We start from the raw sequence: 24,201 nt of genomic DNA, 5'->3' as shown, positions 1-24,201 counted from the left end.
TTCCCATCCACAACCCCTTCCCAACCCAATATCCTCCCTGTACCCTCACAAGCCCCATGTCTAATCTATTTCCTTTTCCACCTGTCCTTGCTATTTAGCTTCTTTGGGTCTGTGTTTTGTAGTGTGTATCCTGTACTTTATGACCAAGATATACTTATAAGTGAGTACATACCATGTTTGTCTTTCTGGGTGTTGGGCAACCTCACTGAGAATGATGTTTTCTAGTTTCATCCATTTGTTGACAAATTTCATGATATCATTTTTTTAAGACATTTGTGTTAATCAGGGTTCTCTAGAGACACAGACCTTATAGGTAGTCTCTATACAGTAAGGGAATTTGTGATGACTTTTAGTCTGTAGTCAAACTCCCCAACAATGGTCAACAGCAGCTGTGAATGGAAGTCCAAGGATCTAGCAGTGGCTCAGTCCCACAAGGCAGGTAGGCAGGTGAAAATGAGAGAGATTCTTCATTCTTCCAATGTCCTTATGTAGGTCCCCAGCAGAAGGTGTGTTCCAGATTAAAAGTGTGTACCACCATGCCTGGATCTGGAACTTTCTTTGTCCCAGATGACCTTGAACTCAGAAATCTCCTTGCTTTAGTCTCCTGGGTTTCATAGTCACTATGCCTCAAGAGGTTCATGCCAAGACCCAGGTCACAAACTTGTATCTCCCAGCCTCAAGATCAGAATCACAGGTGAGCCTTCCAATTCTGGATTGTAGTTCATTCCAGATACAGTCAAGTTGACAACCGGGAATAGCCACTACAACAATTCAGTATACATATTTTATTTAAGTGTTTTGTACAGTGACTTTATATGAATGGGACTGCTTTTCTACTTGAGCCATTGTACCAAAGCAGAACAACTTATAATACGAAGTGTTAAAGATACAAAATAAAGATACAAAAGCAGGCACACTCATTATAGTGAGGAACGTTAAGTAGAGTTTTATATTTTTACAGTCTGCAATTATGTTTAGGGATCATACACATAGATCACTGATATGCGTGAAATACATAAATTTGTAGTAAAGCCTTGTAGTTACAAAAAAAATGGTACCAAAGAATGCATAAATTTAAAGTTTATTCCACCTTTCCATCATATACCTCAACCCTTCACTGATGTTACATGAAATAAAAAAAAAAAAAAAAACAAAAGCAAAACGAATGAAAAACTAAAGTCAGAATCAACTAATGCTATCAAGGAGGGAAGCAAATAAATCAAAATCTAGCAGCCATCAGCAAGAAGACAGCAAGTCCAATGCTGTGACAGGAAACAGAAGGTTGCTAGAAAGCTACACTCAGACTCTCACACCAACAAAATCCGCTTCTGCGTGGAGTGGAACAAAACCAGATCTTTTCCTGCTAAGGTGACAGAAATGCACGGTCTTTTTCAAATACTGTGGAAAGGCAAGTGTGTGTGTGTGTCATGGTAATTCTACCCGGCTGTTACAGAGCAGGCCAGGAACACATCTGCTGGTTCTACTGTGACAAATACTGTAATTCTTTGATTGGGATAGTGGACACACTAGCAAAAATTGGGGATGGAGCTGGAGAATGAACACAGAAGTACAAGACAAAGGTGAATGAGGCTTCTCTTATATCTTAGCATCATGTGAATGGAATCAACTTCAGTACAGTCAAGTCTGCTTTGATGAGGCATTAGCTCAGCTCCCAATCATGACTGTGATGCAGTCTCCTGTGAGAATACTCAGAAGGGGTCCTCTTAAACAACAAACCTATATTTAGTGGTAGAGCCACTCTTCCTACCTGTGTCTGCATGGGACTGATAACCAATCACTATCTTTGGAGGAAGTCCTACCCTTTCTTTGTATACACCCCCTACGTGCGGGACTGCATATCTGTTTTCACATTCAGAAGTCCATATTGCTATCCTTTTGTCTTTAGCTCTGACATTAACAACAACCTCATACACATCATCACTGTAGTCATTAAAAGATTCTCCACTAAGGCACAGCAGTGACTCTAGCCAAATGTGATCGAGGTCACTTCCTCTCTGCTGCTTGTTCAATGTAATTTTAGACATCGTCCTCCCTGTTTGTATTTCTCATATTCCCACATAGAATCAATGCCATCCTTAAAAAGTGAGTAGTCACAACAAGGTGTTAAATTACTAAATAACTGGATATAGTTGTATAGAGCCCAAAAGTCTTCAATAATATCAAACATAGAGATGAATTGAAGGTTTGTTTCCCAATTGCTTTTATCACTTAAAAAAAAAAAGAGTGCCCACCTGTTCTGTAGAGAGTGTTAAATATAGTGTTCTGTGTTAGCAACCTCCTGATTAAACTCTGTTTTTTTCTTCTTCTGCAGGAGGGGGATTAGTGGTAGGGGTGGTTTCTGGTTCCAGGTTCCACAGTCGTCATCTTAGATCGATCTGATCTCAGGAGTCATTGTTTTTAATGGTTGAGTAATACTCTATTGTGTAAATGTACCACATTTTCTTTACGCATTCTTTGGTTGAGAGAACTTTAGGTTGTGTGCAGTTTCTGGCTACTATGAACAAAGTTGCTATGGACATAGATGAACAAGAGTCCTTGTGGCACCATCTCTTCTGTCACATTTATGTATTCATGTTGAAGTCTGATCCACTGGGACTTCAGTATTTTGCACAGTCATAGATATGGATCTATTTGCGTTCTTCCACATGCACACCTGCAGGTAGACCAGCATTATTAGTGAAAGATGCTTTTTCCCATTATATAGTTTTGGCTTCTTCATCAAAAATCAACTGTTCTTAGGTGTGTAGGTTTACATCTGTTTTTCAATTTGATTTGATTGGTCAACATGTCTGTTTTTATGCCAGTACCATTTGGGTTGTTATTATTATTATTATTATTATTATTATTAATTATTATTATTATTCTCTAGTACAACCTGAAATCAGGGATGGCGATACCTTCAAAAGTTCTTTTAGTGTATAAGACACCAACAGTCACCTTCATATCTTAACCACACAAAGATTCAACCAAGAAATTATGAAGGTGACCATTGTGTGATTTATATATCAACTTGACTATGGCTTCATAAAATAAATTTGGAAATACTCCTGTTTCAGTTTTGTAGAAGAATTTGAGAATTTTTGACATTAGCTCTTCTTTAAACACCTTGTAGAATTCTGCACTAAAATGTTTTGACCCTGGGTCTTCTGTGGTCCAAAGACTTTAAATTACTGCTTCTATTTCATTAGGGGATATAGGTTTATTTAGTTTATTTACCTGATCTTGATTTGGTAACTGGTGTCTATCAAGAAAATGATCCATTTAGCTTAGATTTTCCAATTTAGTGGTGTACACATTTTTGGAGTAAGAATTAGTAATTCTTTGGATTTCTTCAGTGTCTATTGTTATGTCCCCCCTTTTAATTTCTGATATTATTAGTCTGGATATTCTTTCTCTGCCTTTTAGTTAGTTTGACTAGGAGTTTGTTTACTTTGTTGATTTTCTCAAAGAACCAGCTCTTAGTTTCATTGATTTGTCGGATCATTCTCTTTGTTTCTATTTTATTGATTTCAGCCCTAAATTTAATTATTTCCTGCCATCTATTCCTCTAGGGTGTGTTTGCTTCTTTTAGTTCTAGGGCTTTCAGATGTGCTGTTAAGTTGTTAATATGAGTTTTTTATGAAGGCGCTTAGTGCTATGAACTTTCCTCCTAGCACTGCTTTTATCGTGTCCCAGAAGTTTGGGTATATTGCATATTCATTTTCATCGAATTCTAGAAAGTCTTTAATTTCTTTCTTTGATTTTTTTTCCCTGACAAAGTGGTCATTGAGTAGAGTTGTTCATTCTCCATGAGTTTGTAGGGTTTCTGTTTTTGTTAAAGTCCAGTTTTATTCTGTGATGGTTTGATAAAATACAAGGGATTATTTCAATTTTCTTGTATCTATTGGGACTTGTATCTGTTTGGACTTGCTATGAGGTGCTGAGAAGAAGGTATATTCTTTTGTGTTTGGGTATAATGTTCTGTCAGGTCTATTTGAGTCATAGCATCTGTTAGTTTCATTACTTTTTCTGTTTAGTGTCTGTCTGGATAGCCTGTTCATTGGTGAGAGTGAGGTGTTGAAGTCTCACACAAATGATGTGTGGGATTCAATGTATGGTTTAAACTTTAGTAAAGTTTCTTTTATGACTGTGGGTGCCCTTGCATTTGGAGCATAGATGTTCAGAATTGAGATGTTCTATTGGTGGATATTTTTCTTGGAATTTTATGGATCTGCAAGACTCTGCTCAATTCTTCCAGACTCTACTTCATTTTTCCAGTCCTGTGTACAATAGCACCTGGAGACCCTGAGGGAGGAAATGGAGGATGCAGAACCATAGATAGACACTAAGATGCATGCCACAGACATGTGTTTCTTGTATGCCGCACAATAATGAATCCTGTTTTCGCATTCATTCTGAAAGTCTATATCTTCTTATTGGGGAATTAAGTTCATCAATATTGAGATATATTAAAGACTAATGATTGTTAATTCCTGTTATGATATTGGTGATAGTAATAATAGCTTGCTCTCTCTCTCTCTCTCTCTCTCTCTCTCTCTCTCTCTCTCTCTCTCTCTCTCTCTCTCTGTGTGTGTGTGTGTGTGTGTGTGTGTGTGTGTTCTTTTGGATTTACTGGTATGACTTTATTTATTTGCTATGATTTTTTGGGTGTAGTAAACTTCCTTGAGTTGGAATTTTCTTCTAGTATCTTGGGTGGGACTTTGTAAATATATACTGCTTAAGTTTGGTTTTAACATGTTTTCTCCATCTCTGGTGATTGAAACTTTTGCTGGGTATAGTAGTCTGGGATGGCATCTTTGGTCTCTTAAAGACTCCAAGTCATTTGCCCAGATTTCATTCTAATTGGTGTGCTTTGATGTGTAATTGGCCTTGAGGCTTTAATAGTCTTTCTTCATAAGGTTAGATTTAAAGTTATCTTCTTTTTTATTTTTCTGGTGCAAAAACAAGAGGTTTATTTTCCATTGGGGTAGACCTTCAATATACTTCCTCAATGCGAGTGCCTAGAAGCTAGATGGTGACTCTTAATTGCTATTCCAAGCAGTTTTTATACTTTTTAGGGGCACAGGTTGCATCAGTAAGGTTACAGTTCAAATTTATTGGCTAGGCATATTGGTCTTCAAATTTATTGGCTAGCAAGCACCAGTCAGTACATTCTGAGAATTTCCTACTCAAGAATGTTCCTGTGGGTGGAGAACAGAACCTGACTTAGCCTTGACCTGAGGAGGGTGGGTGTAAGGCTGGAGAAAGCCCCTAGGGTCCTTCATTCCCCCTTTTCCTTGTACAAGCTTCAATCTTGGAGCTATCCTCAGGCGTTTCTGGTGACTAACTTATGTTCTTCAGGTCCTATTCTCAGGGTTTCATATTGTTGGCACAAGACCATCAGCTGTACTGCACCTATTCTCTCTTTTATGAAGGCTATAAGCTTGTTCAGTACACAGGGTCTAAAGGTCAACAACAGCAGGAGAACAATTAGGGGTCCTAAGAAAGTGGATATGAGGGTGGTTAGCCAAGGGGAGGAGTTAAACCAAGACTCGAACCAGCCCTGGCTCTGTTCTTTTTCCTTCTGTTTGGCTAGCTCTTCTCTCACCTTGGCAATCATCATACCCCAATTTTTACAACCTGAGTCCCCAAGTTTTTTTCTTTAGCCATCCCGTTGTTGCTTCTTTGCCTTTCTGAGTGAATCTGATTAGTATTGGGTTACAGGTGGCATTTGTGCACGGATGTCCCAATACCCTCGGTCGCCCTGGTAGGGCACCCTAGTCTTATAATTTCTTTTTACCATGATCAAGACCCAGGAGGAGGAGGGATTCCCTAGGTGTCTCCTGTAGTTCTGCATCCCCTGGCAGCGCAATAAAACTGATCTGGACCCCTGCGTCACTGAGTACACATCCTTTTGTCCCTTCTGCCTCCAGCCCAGAGCCCTCTTTCTCCCATATGGGTGGTTTGTGTCCACCTTAAGGTCATCTTTTTATGATTCCGCTGTGTTAGGATTTCCTGGACTTGGTTCAGTTAGGATAGCTGAGCCATCGTGGTGTCATATTGGCTCTTGTCCTTTGTGTTCTTAAGCTGGTCTTTAGACCCTTGATGCTCCCTGTTGCCCACAAGGCCTGCAAGAAAGCAGGCAGAGTTGTGGCTCAAAAATGGGATGCAAAGGACAGGGTTCAGTTCACCATGGCTGGACATGCCCTAAGGGGATCTAGTAGGCATCCTAAGATTCCTACGTTTACTTTCAGCATTTAAAAATTTTAAATTTTATTAAAATTATTTTCCTATAACATGTTGTAGTCATATTATTTCCCTGCCTCAACTCCTACCAGATCCTATCCATCTCCTTATCCACCCAACTTCACTTTGCATTTTTTCTCTCTCTTCCCCCAAGCAAAACAACAACAACAAAAACACAAAAATCAAAACAAAACAAACAAAACACCAATAAGATACACTATACTAAAATAAAATGAAACACCCTCAAAAATTATAGATTTTGTTTATGTTGGTCAACTATTTTTGGCCATAAGACTTGCATTGGAATGTGATTGAAATAACAAGTTTCACTACAATGGAAAAAAAGGAAAAGGAAAAAAAAAGCAGATTTTTTTCCTTTCTAAGCAAATACAACTTCTTCATCAGGGGTGGTTGTGTTCACTTTCTCATCTCAGTGTCTGGATTTTTGTCTTATTCCTGAACTTATTCAGGTCTTATGTGTGAGTTCAGCCCTGATAAGTCTATCACATGTGGGTTCTTTGAAGACATCCACCATATCTGGCTCTTCAGCTTTTCAACCTCCTTTGTCCCTTTTCCTCATACGTCTCAGAGCCTTGAGAAAGGAATTTGATAAAAACATCTTACTTGGGAAATGTTCTGTAGAAGCCAGGCAAAATATACTTTATCAGGATAACTGTCTGTCTTCAAAATGGCTGAGCTCAAATGGCTGAGCTCTAACAACTCTTTCAGAAAATATCTTTTTAATGCTGACCTTCTTCTCAGCTTGAGATACTTAGACTTTCGTGTACTTTCCCTTTGCCCAGCCTCTGTCCCCCAGTCACCTATGCTGCTTGCCAGTATCTGACCAATTTGCAGAACATATTTGTAAGGACGTCACCTCGTCTTTTGAAATGCCATTTCCAACACCAGCTTACTATTAGAAGAAGGCTTTGAAAGTGGAAAGAAAGATCACCAAAGCACTCTGTCAGGAGGTGGCTCTTAAGTCAGCTTCTTTCACTCTGAACAGCAAGGAACTTGACCTGCTAGAATTACATTTTAGTGATGATTGTCATATAAGACAACATTAAATGATCTGTTCAGTCAATAATATTTACTTTCAAAATAGTAGTTGGTGCTGTGCATAAGTGTACTGTAGAAATGTCTAGTGCAATTCACAGAAATACATCTAATCTCTGGTCATCTATTCAAATTTGATTTTCTGGTTTCTTTTTCCTTCTGCGAAGTCCATATGATGAGCTTTGGTCTACGCAATTGTGAATAAAAGTAACATGAGTCCCTGTGGAGCCAGAACGTGTAACTGTCAGAGTTAGACCTTTATGAACTGTCTTTCCTGATGCCAGAGTGATTGACAGTTTTCCAGGATGTGGCTGCACTGTCTACCAGCCTTCTGTCTGAAACTGAGATAAAAGCAAAATTCTCTGCTGGTCTGACCTGAACATATAGAACAAGCAAAATAGCAACCATTACTAATAGTTCCAGGTTTGCTTATTACCACAGCACAAACATTCTGTGTCAACACATGGAAACCTCCAGCTAGTCACAGAAACCGCATGGTGAAAGGAGAGACCTAGTTCTAGCAAGCTGTCTCCAGACCTCACTCATGCAGTAATATAAATAAATAAAAAATTAGACTTACACATGAAAACGTGGGATAACTCAAAGAGAAAACAGGTACGGCTTAGATGACATTTCCAAAAATTGGATGCTCAAATCTCAGTGCTGAAGATCAAACTCTGAAACGTACATGTGCTAAGTTAAGTGAGACACTGTTTCATAGAAATTTGGATATTGAATTGGAACATGCTTTATGAATTAAGTATTTGGCCACCTGGAAGTCAGTACTCAATGAATGCCTAATGTCTTAAATCTTATGATATGATGTAATCTGATTATAACTAATACAATTTTTATACTTACAGCAGTGGTTCTCAACCTTCCCAATACTGTAAGCTTTTAACACAGTTCCTCATGTTGTGGTGACCCTAGCCATAAAATTATTTTTGTTGCTACTTCATTGGCAGAGCCATTGACCAGCATGCTCTACAAGTTCCATTCCATAAGACTGTGTGATGAAGGTCCAGTTCGGTTTTGGACAAAATTCATCTATGCAATTGTTTCTAGTGTTCCCTGTTTGCCTCTTTCCTATACTAATAATAAAAACACTGGTGTTCTGAGATGGTCTTGGAGAGATAAACAGGAAATATTACCTGTGTCAAAAGTAAACTTAATAAAACCATCATGCAGGATGTCTTTACCTTGTCCCTGGAGGCTGGGACAGAGGCCAAGACTGTGGACATGTAGGAAACACACACACAAAACTGGGGACATTTCCTGCTTATTCTGTATGAATAATATCTGTCTAAGTTTAAAAAAGAAATAACATGCAAAAGAAGAGAGTCTAGGTTAAACATTAGAAGTCCTGCTGCATCTTACTAGAGTCTGTGAGAACAGGGAGAGTAACCTGGTAGAGACAACAGTGTGGCACCCTCCTTGCCCACAATGGCGGAACCAGCATAGAGCATGTGGAGAGATATGCACAAGGCTTAAGACTTTAAAAGGCTTAAAACTGGTTATAATTCAGTTTGTTACAGTTTTTGCTTTGCTCATTGAAATCAGAGGGTAAGATCCACTTTCCCTCGAACTTCCAATAGTCTACTACGTATAACTGAGCAGCTTTGACAGGAAGGAGATTAAAGTTCCTCTTCTACCCCCCATCCCAACCCCGCTTAGCTAACATTTGTTTCACATACACAGGATATGCGGCCACTGAACTCTAGACTACAATCATTAAAAGATATTTAGTTTTGTTTCCCTTTAATAATTATGTATCAGAAACTCTTTAAAATGCAAACAGGAGATGATGTAATCACTCCTGTAAGAAATAGAAGTAAAGAACTGGAAGAGCTTGAAGGGGCTCGAGACCCCATATTTACAACAATGCCAAGCAACCAGAGCTTCCAGGGACTAAGCCACTACCTAAAGACTCTTCATGGACTGACCCTGGACTCTGACCTCATAGGTAGCAATGACTATCCTAGTAAGAGCACCAGTGGAAGGGGAAGCCTTGGGTCCTGGTAAGACTGAACCCCCAGTGAACTAGACTGTTGGGGGAGGGCGGCAAGGGGGGGAGGATGGGGAGGAGAACACCCCTAAAGAAGGGGAGGGGGAGGAATTAGGGGGATGTTTGCCCGGAAACCGGGAAAGGGAATAACACTCGAAATGTATATAAGAAATACTCAAGTTAATAAAAAAAAAGAAAGAAAGAAAGAAAAAGAAAAAAAAAAGAAAAAAGTAAGTCCCGTGGCCCTGAGAGAGCCGCTTTCGATTCTGTGATCTATCTCCAGAGTGCGAGCACAGACAAGACATCCTCAGGAAAACATTCAACCTGGTGCTGGCCTGTGCAATTCCTCTCCACGTCGCCCTTCTCGGGCCCTGTCCTCTGCTGGTCCTGAGCACTCTGCAACTGTAACTTGGTTATTGTTGTGAATTGTAATGTGAATACCTGTGTTTGCTAATGGTTTTAGGCAACTCCTGTGAAAGCCCGTGACACACAGGTCTAACCTAAGCAGTCATGACCCAGAGGTTGAGAACCACTGAATTAGAGGAAAGAAATAGAGTCAAGTGTTGTGTAAATAATCACAATTTATGCTTAGTCAAAATACTGCTTCTTTAATTTTCATGGTAGCTTATATTACAGAAATTATACTGAAACCTAACAGAGAAAACTTTGATTCAGCTATATATATAATATCGTTCCTTCCATAGAGTAACAAGTTCTGGTTTTATTCCTTGCTTTGAGCAGAATTGTAGTTCCTACAGACCTCATTTTCTGCTGTTTCTAATGGAGTGCTGTCACAAACCCACCAGATCTGCCTAGTTCCCACATCCGGTGTTTCAGCCTATGCTGGGGACTTACGGTGCTACCACACTCAACCTCTAGGTTTATGCCAGGACATACCTACCTCATGTGCTCATTATTTACAGTCCCTCAACACAACATCCAACCTCCCCATCCAGTTAGAGCTATCCACACATATTAAGCTTGGACCAGAATGTACATTTTGCACCTTAACCATGTCCCCTCTGTCCACCTAATTTCATTCCACCCAAACCATTTCAAATCTTAGGTCTAACCTACTTATATATGCTTTTGTCTGCCTAACATTCTCTGTTCATTTCAAAGAATTAACAAAGATCTCACCAGAAAAAATATTAAGAAAATAAATTGAATATCTCCTTTCAAGCCAAATCTTTCTGCCTGCAAATGAGAATTAGATCAATAGTTTTCAAGCTGGGCGTTGTCACCCCCTAGAGGGTCACATATCAGATGTCCCGTGTGTCAGACATCTACATTACAATTCATAATAGTAAGAAAACGGGCTGGAGAGATGGCTCAGAGGTTAAGAGCACTGTCTGCTCTTCCAGAGGTCCTGAGGTCAATTCCCAGCAACCACATGGTGGCTCACAACCATCTGTAATGAGATCTGGTGCCCTCTTCTGGCCTGCAGGTGCATACATGTAGGCAGAGAGCCGTATGATGTATACATAATAAATAAATAAATGTTAAAAAATAATAATAGTAAGAAAACATTTACGAAGTAGAAACAAAATAATTTTATGGTTGTGGGTCTCCAAGACATGAGGAACTGTATCAAATGATCATGGCAGTTGGAAGGTTGAGAACCTCAGGATATACCTCAGATAAACCCCAGGATATAGAATTTTAGAGAATAATTATTGACTTATGACAGAATCCAAGGAGTTTAAAGAAGACATAAAACAGTTTGATGAAGTTAAAGAGAAAAATGCAGGGAGAATAAATGCCTGATTGGTGCCCAATAAAACAGAAACAAAATCTCATGGAAAGGAGAAAGATAATCTAGAACTTGAAAATATTATTTAATAAAGCAATGGAAACATAAGAAAGAACTTAATCTGAAATGAAGATGAAGTTGAAAAATATAAAAAAACATAAAACAACAAATTACCCAACTAGAAACTCAAAGGGGAGCTCAACAGGTAGAATGGAGCAGGGAGAAAACAGATTAACAGAACTCAAAGATGAAGTAAAGAATCTAGACCAAATAAACAGGAAATACAAAAACATATAGAAAAGGAACATTCTGGAAATATGAGATACTATGGGGAAAAAACCCTTAAGTTATAGGCATAGATGAGGGAGAAGAACCCATAGAGTGAACTGGAAGTGGGTCAATGCTATACACTGTTGAAGCCCATCCCCACTGACATAAATCTACCAGTAAGCCTCCTTCTATAAACTCCATAACTTCCTCAAACAGCACACTAACTTGAGACCAAGTCCACAACTATCTGAGCCTACAGAGGACATTTCTCACCCAATCACCACACTTTAATGGGTTTCATGAATTATAATAAATCATAACAGAATGTTCGATGAAATATTCCATTTTGGGTAATTAGGCCTAGACCAACATGAACTTAAAAATAAGGTTATTTGACAAAAAGGATTGATCGTGACTTGTTTCAGAATATACATCCAACATTTTAGTCTTATGCTTTGATAAATAGATTAAAGAAAACCCATTTTTGTTTTTATTTGCCTATTTATTTTTAATTATTTGTTGCATTGCTCTCCCCACTCCCCGAATCCCTTTCTGCCCTCTCCTTCTGAGAGTGTGGGACCACCCGCAGATTATCCCGCCACCCTGGCAAGTCAATTCTCTGCCAGAATAGGTTCATGCTCTCCCACTGAAGCTAGAGAGGACAGCCATGACGACTGAGCACTTGTCTGATACGTGAGCACTGGGGAGTCTCATTCCAGCCCGTTTCTGTTCTTTGGTTGGTGGCTCAGATTCTGAGAGCTCCCAGGGGTCCGGGTTTATTGATTTTGTTGGTCTTTCTTTTGTTTCCCATCTACTTCTGGGTCTTCCGTCTTTCCCCCAGCTCTTCCATAGGTATCCACGACCTCCATCTAACGTTTGGCTGTGGTTGTTTGCTTCTGTTTCCGTCTGCTCCTGGGATTTCTGCTCACACAGAGAACAGTTATGTTAGGCTCCTGTCTATAAGAATAACAGAGTTATCATTAAGGAGGTCGGGGGTTGGTGTTTGCCCATGGGATTGCTTTCAAGTTGGGCTGAGTATTGATTGCCCTTTCTTTCGGTCTCTGCTCCATCCCTGCATTACTTTTAGATGGGACACATTTGGGGTGGACAGTTGAGTGGGTGGATTGGTATCCCTATCCTTCCACTGAGGGTCCTGCCTGGCCTCAGGAGGTGGCCTCTACAGGTTTTCTATCCCTACTTTGCATTTAGGCAATGGTCACCCTCATCAACTCCTGGGAGCCTAGCCCATCCCAGGTCTCTGGAGCTTCCTAGAAAATTTCCCCTCTCCTCCACCTGAGGTAGCTGAAGATTGCAGTTTATTCTTTTGACTCATTGGTCCTCCCCCTCTCTCTCTCTGCACCCGTCCCTGCCTTCCCATTCCTCTCCTTCTCCGCTCTCCTGTTACTGACCTCCCTCTGCCTCTAATGACTCTTTTGTTTCTTCTAAAGGGGATTCAAGCATCTTTGCTTAGGCCTTCCTTATTTAACTCTTTGAGTCGGTGGGGTGTATCATGGGCATTCTGTACTTTATGGCTAATATCCACTTATCAGTGAGTACATCACCATACAAGACCTTTTGGGTCTGGGTCACTTCCCTCTAGTTCCATCCATTTGACTGTAAAGTTCACGACGTCCTTGTTTTTAATAGCTGACTAGTACTCCATTATGTAAATGTACCACATTTTCTGTATCCATTCTTTGGTTGAGGGACATCTGGGCTGTTTCCAGTTTCTGGCTATTATGAATAAAGCTGCTATGAACATAGTGGGGCATGTGTCTTTGGGGAATGGTGGAGCATCTTTTGGCTATATGCCCAGTCTTCAGGTTGAACTATTTCCAGTTTTCTGTGAATATCCCAGATTGACTTCCAGAGTGGAAACCTTTTTTTTTCTTTTTTTTTTTCTTTTTAGCAGAAACTTTGAATTATAAACTGGAAGCCAGAAGATTGGGTGCAAATATCTAAAGATACTATCAATTATTTTCTAATGTAGCTTCGTGTGTGTGTGTGTGTGTGTGTGTGTGTGTGTGTGTGGGTGTGGGTGTGTGTACACATATGTATGAGTAATATGTGTATGAGTAAGGGCATACAAGTCCCATGCCATGACATATATGTAGAGGTCAGAGGACAACTTTCAAGAATCAGTCCTTTCCCGATCACTTTGTGTAAGACAATGCCTCTTCTCCTCAGAAAAACCAAGGTTAGCCAGCTAAAGAAACTGCTTTAGTCTGGCTCAATTTCCCTCCTAGCATACCAGGATTATAGGTGCTTTACCTTGTCTAGTTTGATGTTGGTTCTGAAGACCTGAACTTGGATTTTCAGGCTTGAATGCCAAATGCTTTGTGACCCAACTGAACTCTTTTTATTTAACCTTAAGGCATGTTCTTAAAACTTTATACTACAAAGGTAGATTAAAATACTGTAACTAGATAAACAGGGTTGTGTGACAAAACAAAATTGCAGTATTACTATTTCTGTAATTTGTTTCTATGGAAATTTAAAAGCATTTGTTAAGTTCTATCTGTAGCTAAAAAGATACTTAGTATATTGTTATCAATTATCTAGGATTGTGAAAATATAATAGTAAAAAATGCAAATATATGTAAAATAAAAACTTTGCTGTTTTCAGTAAACAAATTTTTATTTTCTTCGCAACATATCAAATATGACAAAAATAAAGCAATGAGAAAGGACCAAGCATTTAGCCATGTGTTACTCTTGTATGATCTACAAAGTTGAGAATCTGACTATAAGTAATAACTTTAATCTGCTGACATTGGAACAAGTTTTAAATAGTTTATAATGAAATTATCAGCGTGGAAAATGCAAAAGCATTAATTAATCCACAGCAAAGAAATAAAAATTAAATTATAAAAGATAAGAACAGCCAAACTAATCAATTACCCTTTAAAAGTTACATTTAAAGAGCTATTAAGATTTATGTTAAGATAAGAAGAATAAGTTCAGATGTGCTATTTCATTGTAGGACTATGGTGGTTAATTTCATAGTGAGTTTTCAAAATAACTTGAAGGGAGCAGTTTAAATGTTCTCATAAGGGAGAAATGGTAGAGTATGAGGTAGTGACTACACTTAATGGGCTAGCTTGATTATTTTATGATATACAGATATAAAACATCACACTATACTCTTCTCTCACATACATATAATATGCTATTATAATATATAATTATTATGTCAGCTAAAAATGTATAGGAAAAAATTGAATTTCCTTGCACTTAATCATATAAAGACAAAAATGTAAGTATCAATAAAACCAAAACCACAGGCGATTACCTAGAGGGCCATGCTGGTTTACATGTATATAATATTTAATAGAAATCTAGACTATTCTTTGGCACAAATCCAAATTGTAGAAAAGAATTTATCTAGTACTCAACAAAATGATGGACAAAGAATATGTTAATACTCGAGACTAAAGTTCAGTACCCAGTAGAAGTAACTAGTTAAGCTTAAGTTTTAGATTTTGAACATTGGATTGGGTTATTTCATACCAACTTTATTTGGTACTCATAAATGAGGAGTCAAAAAACAGTCGAAGTTGAGGTTGAAAAAAGCTTGGTTTGCCTCCATTGCCTGTTTCTTGATAGTCAAGACAAAGATATACTTGATCATATGACTCTTGGGACTTTATAGTTCATTGTAAGTGAAGGGTTCAGGGGTTACCTGTAAGAGAATGGGGGACAAGGGACACAAAGAAGGACTCCAAGACAAAAATCTTGATCAAGGCGACAATTTTATTTTTCCCCAAGGCTGAATATATACCAAAACAGGGGTAACAGAGGGAGGAGGAGAGTAAGAAACATTTACACAGGCCCAGGACACAATATTCGTGTGGTCAGAGAATCGGCTGATGTTGACAGGATGTTAGAAAAGTCACAGGTTTGTCATATCTATTAGTCAGCAGGATGTTGGCTTTTCAGAAGGATTACAGGTCATTACCTTGGGTATCTTGATGTATCATATTATTATTCATTTTGACCACCAGATTTGTATTAGTCTTCTGCAACTGGCTGGGGATTTTCCGTGAACCTAGTCATACTTAATTCTAACCATAATGATAACATCAACAATGGAGGACTTCAAGGGCATCGCTCCCAACAGTTTATCAAAAACAATAAGATTTTTCAATTAATAATTTCATAGAAAAACTATGACTAGGTGTTTTATATGGGAAACACTGATAATGTTGCAAAATAGCAACATTTGGTAATTGTTAACAGTATATCAATATGCCACAGAAATATGTTAAGAGTACAGCAATGTGACATATCAATTCTACTGTTAAGTCACCCACAATGTTGATACAGAGGGCAAGAACATGTTAGCTAGTAAAGGATGTTTCCCTACTGGTTTCCTTTTTGTTCTTACTTCAGAATGACACAAAAGATTCTGAGACGAGACTGAACAGGAAAAAAATTGTTATGGGGTAGATAATAAGGAGGAAGGAGGAGTAAAACAGAGATGAACTAAAAATCAATCATATTGCATATGGAAAATATCTGATGACAGTAGAGTTGAACTATAAAATATAAGATTCAATAACATGTGTAGAATTTCCCATGCATAAAATTAGAGCAATAAAGTCAAAGCATTATTAGTAATGAGGAAACTAGATTTTCAGTGCAACTAACTGCTGAGATGATCTGAAGGTAATTGGTCATGAGGATATTTAGCATTAGCTGTTCATTGTCTATTTTAAAAATTGCTTTACCAGAATTAAATTATGGAAAAATCATTGTTTTATTACAGCACATCACTGTGTCTTATTAAGGAAAATATAACTAGTTGAGACAGACTAGAATATTTCTTCATAACAATAGCATCAAAATTAGAATCTCCTCATTGCTCAATCACTGGCATTGACACACACAAGTCTCGGTAAATGCTTTGTAAAAAATATTTATGTGTGTATGGGTGTTTGGCCTGAGTGTATGTCTGTGCTGCATGTGTGTGCAGAAGTGACAAAGACAAGAGGAGGGGAATCATGTTCCCTGAGACTGGATTTACTCAGAGTTGTAGGCTGTCACATAGATCCTGGAAATTAAACACAGGTCCTATAGAAGGAATGGCCTGCATTTTAAAGTGCTGAGACATCTCTGCAACTCCTATTCAGCAAATAATTTTTAATGAACAAAACAATTCACATGTGACACGCATTTAAACTCTAGAAAAATTCAAAGTATTATCATCTTTATGAAGACCATGATAGGAATATAAGTTCGGGCTGGAGCAATGGCTTGCGAGTTAAAAGCACTGGCTGCTCTTTCAGCGCTCTTGGGCTCACAGGTGCCTGTAACTCCAGTCCCAGGGGATCTCAGGCCCTTTCCTAGCCTTTGATGATACTGCATGCTTATAGTGCACAGATATCCAAGCAGGCAAAACACCCATAAGCACAAAATAATAAAATAATGTTTAAAATAAGTATAAATATACTAATAAACACAGTAATTATTAAAGAATATACATTGTGACATAAATTGCATGCAAGCAAAACCAGAACTCTGTATTATACATTCAATATATTGCAAACTATAAGCTAATTGTTAGTGAACATAAATTACAAAATGCAGCCAACAATTTGTATAAGTTATTGCAGGTACGGAAGAAGGTTTGAATAGGTGACTTACTTTAGGAAATTTTCCATATATCATGTGCCTTAACTTTCTCCTATAACAGTTGAAAACATTTAAATACTCACTGAATGCTATAGAAACATTAAAATACCAGACGACTTTTTAATGAATTGCCATTGGAGGAGCTTAACATTTAGAATTTTAATCAAAGTCTCCAAGCAAGAAGCTTGAGACTTCCTTTTTTTAGACAATGTTAATATTGTTTTTCTCTGTGCTCGAAGAGTTCCTATAAAAAGCTTTGAAGGGTAAAAGACTCTGAAAAGAACTAAGGGCACTTCTTCTGAGGTATGTGTAGGAAGCAGAAATATAATGGCACAATCATATTCTTCCGTCCTTGCAATAATTGGTGTTTATGTGCTTATTGTATGGTTTTGTGTTCTTAAGCATTTGCTGAAGGAAACAGTTTCTTATCCACCTTTAGCCACCTGACTCCTTGCCTATTGTCAGCAGCTAGGACTTTGCTTTAACTATTATGGAGTAAATTAATGACAGTGCTATTTGGGCCACTGAGAATGAATCAATGGAGAAATTCTGACACGTTTAGTTAGCATAATTATTTCCTACCTAAGTTTTTATGTTTTAAGGACTCACTAGTTCATTCCCTCTTTTTCTTTAGAGTGGAAGAAAACCTATAGATGCCATGTTAAGAGAAAGAAAGCCAGATATAAAATACTCTTTTTTCATTTGTGCATTTTTTCGATCATTAAAATAACCTGTCAATATGCCTTCTTGGGTGACAAAAACACCTTATAATTTATAATCTAGGATAGTCATTTGAGCCTTTGAATTTAATGACCCTACAACTAAACTGAATTTGTATCTTGTTCAAATATTTTCTATGAGGGCATCAGTTTGTTGACTATACTTTAAAAAAAACAAAAACAAACAAACAAAACCTTTTTACTTGTAGCAAACACCATAAGTTTCTAAGTTACATAGTGGGACATATATATTCTTACCCATATAACAAATAAAACTTTGGAATAGTTTTTATGATAGGATATACAACACACATTATTTTAAGGAAAATTATAGATGGTTGAGGAAAAAATACAATAGGAAGATGATTTGCTGTGCTTAACATAAAATATTTTGAGTTAAAGCAGAAAGAGAAAAAGGTACAGACATCATTCTGTATATTGTTAGGATAGAATTGGTGAATCTTTATTAAAGGGCAAGATCAGACTCTTAAAGAGAATTATCATCTAAAGTAAAGTACTACTTAGGTGCAGGGAAAAGGGCATAAAAACACCAGAGCAAGCACACATAGGGCAGGAAGTGCACACATTAGAAAGAATCTCAGGGTTAAAAATAGGCACTTTCCTGAAGCAAATGCAGAATTAATCAAAAGAGTGACATCTAATTACAGGGAAGTCCTGGGCTAACAAATATAGAGGTCTAAAAAATATAAGAAAATTAACATTTAATCTGAAAGGGTTAAAGTTTGCCATGATTATCTTAGAAATTGAAATGGAAATGTTCTTTCCTGGCCATAATGAATCAACCCTTAGGTCTGAAGCTGTTAGCGACCAAGGACAAAGGCAACTCAATAAAACCACATGGATTTTTTTCCTCTCATCATTCCACTTGTCTAGCGTCATACGACCAAAAGTGAGTTTAGAAATAATCCAGCACAACTCCTCATTTCCCAAATAAGAAAACTGACATACAGGGACATAATAAAATTTCCAGTCACCTGGAAATGCACACTAAACTCCAGTTTAGACTGAAAGTCTGCCCATTCCTGGCGTGGTGGTCTGTAAGTCAGAGATGTGCCCAATCGCATGCCCAGGTCAGCACGAACAGCAGTTTCCATCTTAAGACGGTAACTCGTAGTTGACAGTTTTGGGTGGATCAGTAGGCACCCATGTATGTGTAAAGGCACAAGCAGGGCCTTTCTAAACAGCATGCAGGAACCACACTTGACCAGATTGTCTCAGTGCAGAGGAACCCTCTGAATTCCGTGTGTTTTGAAGTCATCAGAAGAAAGCGGTCCAGGTCCAGACCCAAACACCTCTACAGATAGTTGGTTGCTTATCTTGCAACAGTCAACCTTTGTTCTTAGAATAGCAGTTTAAAGATGTTTTTGTTATTTTGATCTCTTTAATATGTAGGGTTTTTTTCACCCTATATTTAAGGATTCTTACTTGTTATGGTGTATCTGTCTCTTTGTGTTTCCACTAGTAATTCTCATTCCTAAAATGACCAATTTCTTCATTTTTAATTGATAATTTCGTCAAGAGCTGGAACACATACGAGCTGAACCATTTCTGAGATATAATGAAAAATAACCAGTCAGGGGAAACTGTGTGCTGCTGTCAGAGAATATTTCACTGTCCACGAGGAAGTAATAGAAAGAGGAAGCAACCGGAAGTTCCACACCCGCGGATCCCGGCCCGCAACAGCTCTCTGCTCCCAAACCCTGTGGGAGAGAGACCTCACCGCCTGCTCAGGTGGGCACTCCTGAGGCTGCAGAGCGGAGGAGACCACCAACACTGCCCACCCCTGCCCACATCCCTGGCCCAAGAGGAAACTGTATAAGGCCTCTGGGTTCCCGTAGGGGAGGGCCCAGGAGCGGCAGGACCCCTGCGCCTGAGACACCGCCGGAACCTGAAGGAAACAGACCGGATAAACAGTTCTCTGAACCCAAATCCCGTGGGAGGGAGAGCTAAACCTACAGAGAGGCAGACACGCCTGGGAAACCAGAAGAGACTGCACTCTGTGCACATCCAGACTCCAGAGGAAAACACCAAACGCCATCTGGAACCCTGGTGCACGGAGGCTCCCGGAAAGAGCAGCGCAGATCTTCTTGGTTGCTGCCGCCGCAGAGAGGACTTAGGCAGTACCCCACGAGCACACTTGAGCCTCGGAACCTCAGGTAGGACCAACTTTTCCCCTGCAAGTGACCTGCCTGGTGAACTCAAGACACAGGCCCACAGGAACAGCTGAAGACCTGTAGAGAGGAAAAACTACACGCCCAAAAGCAGAACACTCTGTCCCCATAACTGGCTGAAAGAAAACAGGAAAACAGGTCTACAGCACTCCTGACACACAGGCTTATAGGACAGTCTAGCCACTGTCAGAAATAGCCGAACAAAGTAACACAAGAGATAATCTGATGGCGAGAGGCAAGCGCAGGAACCCAAGCAACAGAAACCAAGACTACATGGCATCATCGGAGCCCAATTCTCCCACCAAAATAAACATGGAATAATTAAACACACCAGAAAAGCAAGATCTAGTTTCAAAATCATATTTGATCATGATGCTGGACGACTTCAAGAAAGACATGAAGAACTCCCTTAGAGAACAAGTAGAAGCCTACAGAGAGGAATCGCAAAAATGCCTGAAAGAATTCCAGGAAAACATAAATAAACAAGTAGAAACAAACAGAGAGGAGACACAAAAATCCCTGAAAGAATTCCAGGAAAACACAATCAAACAGTTGAAGGAATTAAAAATGGAAATAGAAGCAATCAAGAAAGAACACATGGAAACAACCCTGGATATAGAAAATCAAAAGAAGAGACAAGGAGCTGTAGATAGAAGCTTCACCAACAGAATACAAGAGATGGAAGAGAGAATCTCGGGAGCAGAAGATTCCATAGAAATCATCGACTCAACTGTCAAAGATAATGTAAAGCAGAAAAAGCTACTGGTCCAAAACATACAGGAAATCCAGGACTCAATGAGAAGATCAAACATAAGGATAATAGGTATAGAAGAGAGTGAAGACTCCCAGCTCAAAGGACCAGTAAATATCTTCAACAAAATCATAGAAGAAAACTTCCCTAACCTAAAAAAAGAGATACCCATAGGCATACAAGAAGCCTACAGAACTCCAAATAGATTGGACCAGAAAAGAAACACCTCCCGTCACATAATTGTCAAAACACCAAACGCACAAAATAAAGAAAGAATATTAAAAGCAGTAAGGGAAAAAGGTCAAGTAACATATAAAGGCAGACCTATCAGAATCACACCAGACTTTTCGCCAGAAACTATGAAGGCCAGAAGATCCTGGACAGATGTCATACAGACCCTAAGAGAACACAAGTGCCAGCCCAGGTTACTGTATCCTGCAAAACTCTCAATTAACATAGATGGAGAAACCAAGATATTCCATGCAAAACCAAATTTACATAATATCTTTCTACAAATCCAGCACTACAAAGGATAATAAAGGGTAAAGCCCAACATAGGGAGGCAAGCTATACCCTAGAAGAAGCAAGAAACTAATCGTCTTGGCAACAAAACAAAGAGAAGAAAAGCACACAAACATAACCTCACATCCAAATATGAATATAACAGGAAGCAATAATCACTATTCCTTAATATCTCTCAACATCAATGGCCTCAACTCCCCAATAAAAAGACATAGATTAACAAACTGGATACGCAATGAGGACCCTGCATTCTGCTGCCTACAGGAAACACACCTCAGAGACAAAGACAGACACTACCTCAGAGTGAAAGGCTGGAAAACAACTTTCCAAGCAAATGGTCAGAAGAAGCAAGCTGGAGTAGCCACTCTAATATCAAATAAAATCAATTTTCAATTAAAAGTCATCAAAAAAGATAAGGAAGGACACTTCATATTCATCAAAGGAAAAATCCACCAAGATGAACTCTCAATCCTAAATATCTATGCCCCAAATACAAGGGCACCTACATACGTAAAGGAAACCTTACTAAAGCTCAAAACACACATTGCACCTCACACAATAATAGTGGGAGATTTCAACACCCCACTCTCATCAATGGACAGATCATGGAAACAGAAATTACACAGAGACGTAGACAAACTAAGAGAAGTCATGAGCCAAATGGACTTAACAGATATTTATAGAACATTCTATCCTAAAGCAAAAGGATATACTTTCTTCTCAGCTCCTCATGGTACTTTCTCCAAAATTGACCATATAATTGGTCAAAAAACGGGCCTCAATAGGTACAGAAAGATAGAAATAATCCCATGCGTGTTATCAGACCACCATGGCCTAAAACTGGTCTTCAATAACAATAAGGGAAGAATGCCCACATATACGTGAAAATTGAACAATGCTCTACTCAATGATAACCTAGTCAAGGAAGAAATAAAGAAAGAAATTAAAAACTTTTTAGAATTTAATGAAAATGAAGGTACAACATACCCAAACTTATGGGACACAATGAAAGCTGTGCTAAGAGGAAACCTCATAGCGCTGTGTGCCTGCAGAAAGAAACAGGAAAGAGCATATGTCAGCAGCTTGACAGCACACCTAAAAGCTCTAGAACAAAAAGAAGCAAATACACCCAGGAGGAATAGAAGGCAGGAAATAATCAAACTCAGAGCTGAAATCAACCAAGTAGAAACAAAAAGGACCATAGAAAGAATCAACAGAACCAAAAGTTGGTTCTTTGAGAAAATCAACAAGATAGATAAACCCTTAGCCAGACTAACGAGAGGACCCAGAGAGTGTGTCCAAATTAACAAAATCAGAAATGAAAAGGGAGACATAACTACAGATTCAGAGGAAATTCAAAAAATCATCAGATCTTACTATAAAAGCCTATATTCAACAAAACTTGAAAATCTACAGGAAATGGACAATTTCCTAGACAAATATCAGGTACCGAAGTTAAATCAGGAACAGATAAACCAGTTAAACAACCCCATAACTCCTAAGGAAATAGAAGCAGTCATTAAAGGTCTCCCAACAAAAAGAGCCCAGGTCCAGATGGGTTTAGTGCAGAATTCTATCAAACCTTCATAGAAGACCTCATAACAATATTATCCAAACTATTCCACAAAATTGAAACAGATGGATCACTCCCGAATTCCTTCTATGAAGCCACAATTACTCTTATACCTAAACCACACAAAGACCCAACAAAGAAAGAGAACTTCCGACCAATTTCCCTTATGAATATCGACGCAAAAATACTCAATAAAATTCTGGCAAACCGAATCCAAGAGCACATCAAAACAATCATCCACCATGATCAAGTAGGCTTCATCCCAGGCAAGCAGGGATGGTTTAATATACGGAAAACCATCAACGTGATCCATTATATAAACAAACTGAAAGAACAAAACCACATGATCATTTCATTAGATGCTGAGAAAGCATTTGACAAAATTCAACACCCCTTCATGATAAAAGTCCTGGAAAGAATAGGAATTCAAGGCCCATACCTAAACATAGTAAAAGCCATATACAGCAAACCAGTTGCTAACATTAAACTAAATGGAGAGAAACTTGAAGCAATCCCACTAAAATCAGGGACTAGACAAGGCTGCCCACTCTCTCCCTACTTATTCTATATAGTTCTTGAAGTTCTAGCCAGAGCAATCAGACAACAAAAGGAGGTCAAGGGGATACAGATCGGAAAAGAAGAAGTCAAAATATCACTATTTGCAGATGATATGATAGTTTATTTAAGTGATCCCAAAAGTTCCACCAGAGAACTACTAAAGGTGATAAACAAGTTCAGCAAAGTGGCTGGGTATAAAATTAACTCAAATAAATCAGTAGCCTTCCTCTTCACAAAAGAGAAAGAAGCCGAGAAAGAAATTAGGGAAACGACACCCTTCATAATAGACCCAAATAATATAAAGTACCTTGGTGTGACTTTAACCAAGGAAGTAAAAGATCTGTACAATAAGAACTTCAAGACACTGAAGAAAGAAATTGAAGAAGATCTCAGAAGAAGGAAAGATCTCCCATGCTCATGGATTGGCAGGATTAATGCAGTAAAAATGGCCATTTTACCAAAAGCGATCTACAGATTCAATGCAATCCCCATCAAAATACCAATCCAGTTCTTCAAAGAGTTAGACAGAACAATTTGCAAATTCATCTGGAATAACAAAAAACCCAGGATAGCTAAAACTATCCTCAACAATAAAAGGACTTCAGGGGGAATCACTATCCCTGAACTCAAGCAGTATTACAGAGCAATAGTGATAAAAACTGCAGTGTATTGGTACAGAGACAGACAGATAGACCAATGGAATAGAATTGAAGACCCAGAAATGAACCCACACACCTATGGTCACTTGATTTTTGACAAAGGAGCCAAAACCATCCAATGGAAAAAAGATAGCATTTTCAGCAAATGGTGCTGGTTCAACTGGAGGTCAACATGTAGAAGAATGCAGATGTTTGCCCGGAAACCAAAGAATTTTTATTAAGTATTAAATAAATAAAAAAAAACTGAAAAAAAATCAGAATTG

General features: G+C 38.5%; 1 pseudogene; it reads right to left on the bottom strand.

The window, feature by feature from the left end:
* Positions 1-1,724: 1,724 nt before the first annotated feature.
* Positions 1,725-2,381, bottom strand: Eif4e-ps10 (eukaryotic translation initiation factor 4E, pseudogene 10; annotated as a pseudogene).
* Between the last annotated feature and the right edge of the window lie 21,820 nt (positions 2,382-24,201).

Source organism: Rattus norvegicus, chromosome 11, assembly GCF_036323735.1.
Source record: "Rattus norvegicus strain BN/NHsdMcwi chromosome 11, GRCr8, whole genome shotgun sequence".
Classification (NCBI taxonomy): Eukaryota; Metazoa; Chordata; class Mammalia; order Rodentia; family Muridae; genus Rattus; species Rattus norvegicus.
This window is presented reverse-complemented; position numbering and strand designations above follow the sequence as displayed.